This window comes from Gossypium hirsutum, chromosome D05 (genome assembly GCF_007990345.1).
Source record: "Gossypium hirsutum isolate 1008001.06 chromosome D05, Gossypium_hirsutum_v2.1, whole genome shotgun sequence".
Taxonomy (NCBI): domain Eukaryota; kingdom Viridiplantae; phylum Streptophyta; class Magnoliopsida; order Malvales; family Malvaceae; genus Gossypium; species Gossypium hirsutum.
The window spans coordinates 15870550-15879466 of record NC_053441.1 but is presented as its reverse complement, the minus strand read 5'-3'; positions in this window follow the sequence as shown (position 1 = coordinate 15879466).

Here is an 8917-nt window from a genome sequence, read left to right as displayed (position 1 = left end):
TCTTTTGTTAAAAAGAAAAATTGGGAGGATGCCATGCGTACAAGCTTTTGAGCTAGTGGGACTGAATTGCCTCTTTGGGCTTGGATTGTTTTGAGCTAGCCTACTCTTTTTTGAGCAAATGTTGTGTTTTAGGGCTTGAGCCCATTGCATTATACTTGAGTTTGAATTTATTGTGTCGTGCTTTTAACATTATGTAGTTTTATAGTTTAATAGCTTTATTATCAAAGATAATTTTACTTTTTGTAAATCAACATTTTCTGCATTTAATTTGGACTTTAATAATAAAATGTCCTATGGTCTGTATCTCGATTTCCTAATTGGTTCTTAAAGCTATTTTTTATTATTATAAGTAGTCTTTAAAGATTTATTCGGTCACATGTTTTAGTCTTAAAATGTAAAATGCTTTTAAAAATGGACACTTTGGACGGACAATTTCTTTTTCTTTTTCTTCCCCCTCTCTTTTACTCCTAACTTTTTTCCTTTCTTCTTCCTCCTCTCTCCCTCTCCCTAGTAAACTCTTATTCACATGAATTGTAATTTTGCATTCTTGAGGGGATGAAGGGCAAATAACAGCTTCAAGAATGGCTTATACAATGTGACCAAAATCTTGAGAGATTGATTCAACGGCCGAGGGATCATAGAAGAGTTTGATTGCAATATCAAGGGCTTGGAGCTTAAAGAAAATACAATCATTCTTTGATATCCCTATGAAGGCCACCAAACGGCTTATAATGACTATAGCTGTGAAATATGATGGAAAAGTGACAAATATTTTTGTTTTACTTTTTGGTGAATCAAAAGCAGTGAAAATTAGCAAAGAAATGCAAAGAATCTATATATATTTCTCAGCTTCGTTTTGGTTATATATATAAAGAAAGGCTGAAAGAAAATTTGCATTAAAACGATGAAGGTTGGTGAAGAGGATTGATGGGATAGAGGCAATCGGCAAGATGGCTCGTCAGGACACAGGCGCATCTTTAAAACTTGAGCTAAATTATCGTATATTCGTTTAAACATTTGCATGTTCATGCAAAGAATAAATGCGAATGAGCCTAGTAAATTTTGTCCTTCACATAAACTGTCTCTACTGCAAATAGAAAAGAAGGTATTTTCTTAAAGAAAGTTCAGGATGTATGATCGGGAATGGAACAACGAGAAAAGACAAAGACCTCAGCAAAAAACGAGGCATCGAAAGTAAGATACGAAGAATGGTCGTTTAATGCATAAAAAGGTTACTTTTTTCTCATTTGCAACTGTTGATGTTTGGTGCTGCAAATTTGGCTTTGGTTCCTTATCACTCTTTGTCTATAGTTGCCTTCAAATTTTCACATTTCTGGATTCTGGTAAGAGATTTTGCCTTGCTTTTCTCTTGCAAGAAGGTTTCATGAATTGAAAGGGGCTGCTAATTTATTTAATTTCTATAGTAAAAGATATTCTAAACGAAGAGAATGTCCTCAATAAAAAGAATTAATAGTTAAGAGAGGAAGAAGAATTATTTTAATTTTAAAAAAAATTCACGAATCAAGCCACATATTTAATAGAAAAGACAGAATTTGCAGGATGAAAACAAATTTTAGAAAATAGTTTTGACCCAAATAATTTTAAACACCAATATAAAAATATAAAAATTAGACTACTATTCAACGACTATTTTATTAAAATCGTTAATTTAAAACTTTACGATAAAATATTTTGATTTTAATCTTGAAAATGTCGAAAGTATAAAGTAATTAAAAATTAAATCTATAGACTAAGTGAGATGATAAAAATTATTGTTATAGTAATGATCATTATATTAAATATAAAATTTTAATTAATTAAGAATTAGGCTCACCCATAAATGTGTTAGAGAAGCGGGCTCAGTCCAGCTGAAATGACTGCCATTTATCTACATACTATATATTTCTTCGTTTGGACGCGGGCAACTGCAACCTTTTTCTCATTCTTCTCCCCCACATCACTAGAATCTGAAATAAAATGAGAAAAATGATAAGGTGTATTTATTAAAGGAAAGCTTTCTGCTTTCCCTTTCTAATGAAGAAAGCTATAGCCTACCCTTCCTTTATATGATTTTGCACTCAGCTTTCTTTCTAAGTATTGGATACCTACAATCTTTGACTTTTCAAAGATGAATAGTGGCAGAAAGTTGGGACCGAAAGGCACCGAAAGTAGAAAGTAAGATTAGTTGGCATGGGATAACTGCAATTTTGGTCCCTAATTGTATAGGGACATTGCAAGTTGATCCTTAAACCTCAACTATAAATAGGCCTAACCATTTCTTACTTTCTTCATCCCACACTTGCCATTCTCTACTTAAGGCAATTGTTCTCTCTCCCTATTTGTAAACTTTCACTTGTATTTTTGGAGTGAAATATATTTGGTAGTGCCCGAGGACGTAGGCAAAATTTGCTGAACCTCGTTAAAATTCTAGTGTTCTTTATTTTTGTTCTGCATATTTTGCAAGTGTCATTGTAGTGATTTATTGTGCTATTAAATTACGATAGAGGGATATTCTGGCTAGGAAAGATCTGGTATGTAAGCGATCCTCGTGATCCACCTCTCTTTCCTAGGAATTGAACTTAGTGTGATTTTTCAGTACAATAATTTTACTCTTTCACACGCTTCCGCGCAACAATTGGTATCAGAGCCAGGTTCGTACTTGGGGAATACGACCGTTTACGGTACTATACACGTATACGGCACTATTCACGTATATAGTACTATTCACGTATACGGTACTGTTCACGTATACAGTAGTTGGGATTGAGGAGAAAAATGGCAGCAGCATCGTCATCAGCAAGGACTACTGTGACAAATGCAAAATTTGAAGTAGAGAAATTTGACGGTACCAATAATTTTGGTATGTGGCAGTGTGAGATCCTGGATGTCTTATGTCAGCAAGAGCTGGATATAGCCCTTGAAGAAAAACCTGACAAGATGGATGACAAGGAGTGGGCCAAGATCAATAGACAGGCGTGTGGTACAATCCGCCTATGTTTGGCCAAAGAGCAGAAGTACTCCGTCATGAGGGAGACATCAGCGAAGAAGCTGTGGGATACATTGGAAGAAAAGTTTCTAACGAAAAGTCTTGAAAATAGGCTTTATATGAAAAAGAAACTTTTTCGGTTCACGTATGCACCCGGTATGTCGATGAATGACCATGTGAACTCATTCAATAAAATTTTAGCAGACTTGCTAAATTTGGATGAGAAATTTGAAGATGAAGACAAGGCATTATTGTTGTTGAATTCCCTTCCTGATGAATATGATCATCTTACCACCACATTGCTTCATGGGAAAGATTCAATCACATTTGATGCAGTTTGTAGTGCGTTGTATAGATCTAAGACTCGAAAGAAAGATAAAAGAGATCACAGAGATACAACTGCAGAAGTCTTAACAGTAAGAGGTCGTTCACACAGCAGCAAACCTGGTAGAAGGGGTAAGTCCAAAGGGAGACCCGCCAAAGATGAATGTGCCTTTTGTCGTGAGAAAGGGCATTAGAAAAAGAATTGTCCTAAGTTACAAAAGGGCAAGTCTATTTCTAATGCATGTGTAGCGGAGCATGATGAGGAGTCAAACTTTAGCTTGGTTGGCATGGCAATGGCATGTCAAACGGATGAGTGGATATTGGATTCGGGATGTACTTACCATATGTGTCCTAATAAGGACTGGTTTTCTAGTCTTGAAGAACTAGAAGGTGGAGTTGTTTTTATGGGCAATGATAGTGCCTGTAAGACAATGGGTGTAGGTACAATCAAATTGAAGAACCATGACGGCTCAATCCAAGTTCTGACAGATGTTCGCTATGTACCTAGCTTGAAGAAAAATCTCATCTCATTAGGGGCCCTAGAATCTAAAGGGCTCACAATCACTTTGAGAGATGGATTACTAAAGGTAGTAGCTGGGGTATTGACGGTGATGAAAGGCACTAGAAGAAATAACTTGTACTATTTAAATGGAAGTACAGTTATTGGATCAACATCAACAGCTTCTGCGAAAGATACAGATTCAGAGGCTACCAGGTTATGGCATAGGCGATTGGGACATGCTGGTGAAAAAGCTTTGCAGACTTTGGCGAAGCAAGGCTTGTGGAAAGGTGCAAATTCTTGCAAATTGGAATTCTGTGAACATTGTGTTCTGGGCAAGCAGACGAGGGTAAAATTTGGTTCAGCAATTCACAATACGAAAGGAATTCTGGACTATGTTCACAGTGATGTGTGGGGACCTACCAAAGTGGCTTCTTTGGGAGGTATGCACTATTTTGTCACTTTTCTTGATGATTATTCAAGAAAAGTATGAGTGTATCTAATGAAAAGAAAAAATGAAGTTTTGGATGCATTTCTGAAGTGGAAGAAGATGGTGGAGACTCAGACAGGTCGAAAGGTCAAACGACTTCGATCAGATAATGGTACTGAGTACAAAAATGATCCATTTCTACAAGTATGTCAAGATGAGGGCATTGTGTGACACTTCACTGTTCGAGATACACCACAGCAGAATGGGGTGGCAGAACGCATGAATCGGACTATACTGGAGAAAGTTCGATGTATGTTGTCCAATGCTGGATTGGGCAAGGAATTTTGGGCTGAGGCAGTTACATATGCGTGCCATCTAATTAACCGATTGCCATCAGCTGCAATAAATGGAAAAACTCCTATGGAGATGTGGACTGGTAAACCTGCTACTGATTATGATTCTTTACATGTTTTTGGTTCCACTGCATATTATCATGTAAAAGAATCTAAGTTAGACCCAAGAGCAAAGAAAGCATTATTCATGGGTATAACTGGTGGTGTAAAAGGATACCGTCTCTGGTGTCCTGATACAAGGAAGATTGTTTTCAGTAGAGATGTAACTTTTGATGAATCAACCATGATGAAGAACGAGGATTCACAAAAGGATGACAAAACCAGTAGTACTTTGCAGCAGGTGGAGTTTGAAAAGGTTAATGATGATCCAACTAATATTGAAAGAATAAATGATGAAGAAGTTTCGACCCAAGAACTTCTACAGCAACAAGATTCAATTGCATATAGGAGGCCAAGAAGAGAGATTCGTAAGCCTGCTCGCTTTGACGATATGGTGGCCTATGCGCTTCCAATTGCAGATGATGATGTTCCTTCCACTTACACAGAAGCAATAAGTAACTCTGATGGTGTAAAGTGGAAGTAAGCTATGAATGAAGAAATGCAGTCTCTTCATAAAAATAGGACTTGGGAGTTGGTGAGACTGCCCAAGGGAAAGAAGGCAATTGGATGCAAATGGGTATATGCAAAGAAGGAAGGATTTCCTGGTAAAAATGAAATTCGATACAAGGCTAGATTGGTAGCAAAGGGTTACGCTCAGAAAGAAGGAATAGACTACAATGAAGTGTTTTCTCCAGTTGTGAAGCATTCGTCTATTCGGATTTTGCTAGCCTTGGTTGCGCAATATGATCTTGAACTAGTTCAGCTTGATGTGAAGACCGCGTTTTTACACGGTGATTTGGAAGAGGAAATCTATATGACTCAGCCAGATGGATTCAAGGTTGCTGGAAAAGAAAATTGGGTTTGCAAACTGACAAAGTCGCTTTATGGATTGAAGCAATCTCCGAGGTAGTGGTACAAGCGATTTGATCAGTTCATGAAAGGGCAAAGGTACACAAGAAGTAAATTTGATCATTGCGTGTATTTTCAGAAGCTACAAGAAGGAACTTTCATATACTTGCTCTTATATGTTGATGATATGCTAATAGCATCTAAGAGCAAAGTTGAGATTGAAAGATTGAAGACTCAACTCAATTTCGAGTTTGAGATGAAAGATCTAGGAGAAGCTAAAAAGATTCTCGGCATGGAAATATGCAGAGATAGAGCTCATGGCAGAGTTAGCTTGTCTCAGAAGCAGTATTTGAAGAAAGTACTACAGCAGTTTGGCATGAACGAGCAGACCAAACCTGTAAGTACCCCGTTGGCTTCTCATTTCAAGCTTTCTGCACAACTATCTCCTTCGACGAATACGGAACGAGAATACATGTTGCAAGTTCCGTATTCTAATGCAGTGGGTAGCTTGATGTATGCAATGGTGTGTACAAGACCCGACATTTCACAGGCAGTTAGTATAGTGAGCAGGTATATGCATAATCCTGGAAAAGGACATTGGCAAGCTGTGAAATGGATTCTACGGTATATTCAGAAGACCGTGGATGTTGGATTACTGTTCAAGCAGGATAATACACTTGGTAAAGGTGTTATTGGGTACGTTGATTCTGACTATGCCGGTGATTTGGACAAGCGAAGATCAACCACCGGTTATGTGTTTACACTTGCTGGAGGACAAATAAGTTGGAAGTCTACACTACAGTCTACAGTTGCATTGTCAACCACAGAAGCCGAATACATGGCTGTAACAGAGGCTGTAAAGGAGGCTATTTGGTTACAAGGTATGGCTAAAACCTTGGGGTTGGTTCAGGAGCATATTAACGTGTATTGTGATAGTCAAAGTGCTATTCATTTAGCAAAGAATCAAGTCTATCATGCACGTACAAAACATATCGACATACGATTCCATTTTGTGCGGGAAATTATTGAAGAGGGGAAAATTTGTCTTCAGAAGATCAAGACTGCAGATAATCCCGCAGATATGATGACCAAGGTGGTAACAACAACCAAGTTCGAACATTGTTTGAACTTGATCAATATCCTGCAAGTTTAACAGTTGAAGAAGGCACTATCAAGTATTGTTGTCAAAGGTAGAAAGAATTGTGTGAAGATAAGATTATCCTAATCAAATCTTCAAGGTGGAGATTATTGGATACCTACAATCTTTGACTTTTCAAAGATGAATAGTGGCAGAAAGTTGGCACCAAAAGGCACCGAAAGTAGAAAGTAAGATTAGTTGGCATGGGATAATTGCAATTTTGGTCCCTAATTGTATAGGGACATTGCAAGTTGATCCTTAAACCTCAACTATAAATAGGCCTAACCATTTCTTACTTTCTTCATCCCACACTTGCCATTCTCTACTTAAGGCAATTGTTCTCTCTCCCTATTTGTAAACTTTCACTTGTATTTTTGGAGTGAAATATATTTGGTAGTGCCCGAGGACGTAGGCAAAATTTGCTGAACCTCGTTAAAATTCTAGTGTTCTTTATTTTTTGTTCTGCATATTTTGCAAGTGTCATTGTAGTGATTTATTGTGCTATTAAATTACGATAGAGGGATATTCTGGCTAGGAAAGATCTGGTATGTAAGCGATCCTCGTGATCCACCTCTCTTTCCTAGGAATTGAACTTAGTGTGATTTTTCAGTACAATAATTTTACTCTTTCACACGCTTCCGCGCAACACTAAGCAACATTCCCCTTTATTTTAAGAGCCGCTGCGTTGGAGGTCTCAACTACGATAACGAAGATGACCAAGCTCCCATCAGCTAAGAAGTCTGCCAACATGATTCTAATACTCATGGTCATTGGCATCGCTCTCGCTCTGATGGTATCACCGGTGCTAGGAAAAGCAGGTGGCAAAGGCGGCGGCGCCAGAGGCAGAGGAGGAGGCCATATTATAAAAGGCAATCGTGCTCGGGGACACTCTTCTTCCGCTGTCGCATTGTACCCTAGCCTAGCTTTCGCCTTGGTTCAACTTCTGCATTTCGTATTTTACGTTTTCCTTTTCGTTTAGGCACTCTGATGCTGTTTAATTTCTGCCCCTTTTAGAAAAAAAAAAGTGTTAACGCTTCTTTTAATGAATTTGGTTGTATGACACATGGTTTTCAGATTTGCTGTGAAAGTAAGTCAAATTGAGCATGCATGTGCAGTCTTCTAGGAACAGTAAATTGTTTGTTTAGTCATTAATTTCTGTTGTTTGCCGGTTCAAATCTTCCAGGTTGGTGTAGGATTTTATTTTATTCCTTTCTTAGGTGCGCTCCAGCACAGTTTATTAGCAGTCAGGGATCAAGATACTCTCTTCTGCCTAGGATTTTGTCAGAGATATCAATGAAGAAACAGCTGATCCATATAGATGACATGTCGGATACGCAAACTCAATGGAATTGGAATCTGAAGCAATTTCTATACTATACTTTATTACTACTAGATACATTATTTAGGGTAGAACAACGTCATCTATCATCCTTGCTTTGCTTACTATACATTTAGTAAGCTGAATAAATAGTTGCTTAACACACGTGGGCTTGAATTTGATTCTAACATATACGCCTAAATGTTTGTCTTCTTTGAACCGGCATGGATCGAGCTTATTGTGGTATTTAAGGGGCTAGATTTGATTTGCAAGATTAAAAAATAAACTAAAAAATATCGGAATTGACACTCCAATCACTCTCTAATGCTGAAGCTAGTAAAGGATTATTGGTTATGAAAAAAAACAAAGAATCTTAGCTTAGTGAAAGAGATGAGAGAGAGATAATACCTTATGATGCTTGATACAAGCTTGTTTTTTATTGATTGTTTGGTTGGTGTAAGGATTGACCCACATTGTAGCAAGTTGATAGTACTTAACAATTGGCATATCTATCCTACAAAGGATCAACGGATTTATGAGGATAGAAACACATGGTTGGCAAAAACTGCAAGAGGAATCTTATCTATATAATTTTATATGTGGATTACATGATTTGGTGATTGTATGAATGAACTACCAAGAGTTAGGAATGAAGTAATTAGTAGAGCCAAAATGAAAGTTTTTTCCCTTCATGTGCATTTTCATGTCATAATTTCTGTTTTTACTTCTTCAAAACTAGGCCGGATTGAACTTGGACTATATATTTGACTTTCTGTTTTCTCTATTCTATATTTATTTATTTACATGCTCTTTTTCTTTTCTTTTCTTTTTTTGTACTCGTGAGCACCTTATTATTTATTATGTGTATAAGGTAGTTTAGCAAATAATTGTGTTATATGTATACTATATATTGATCATAAA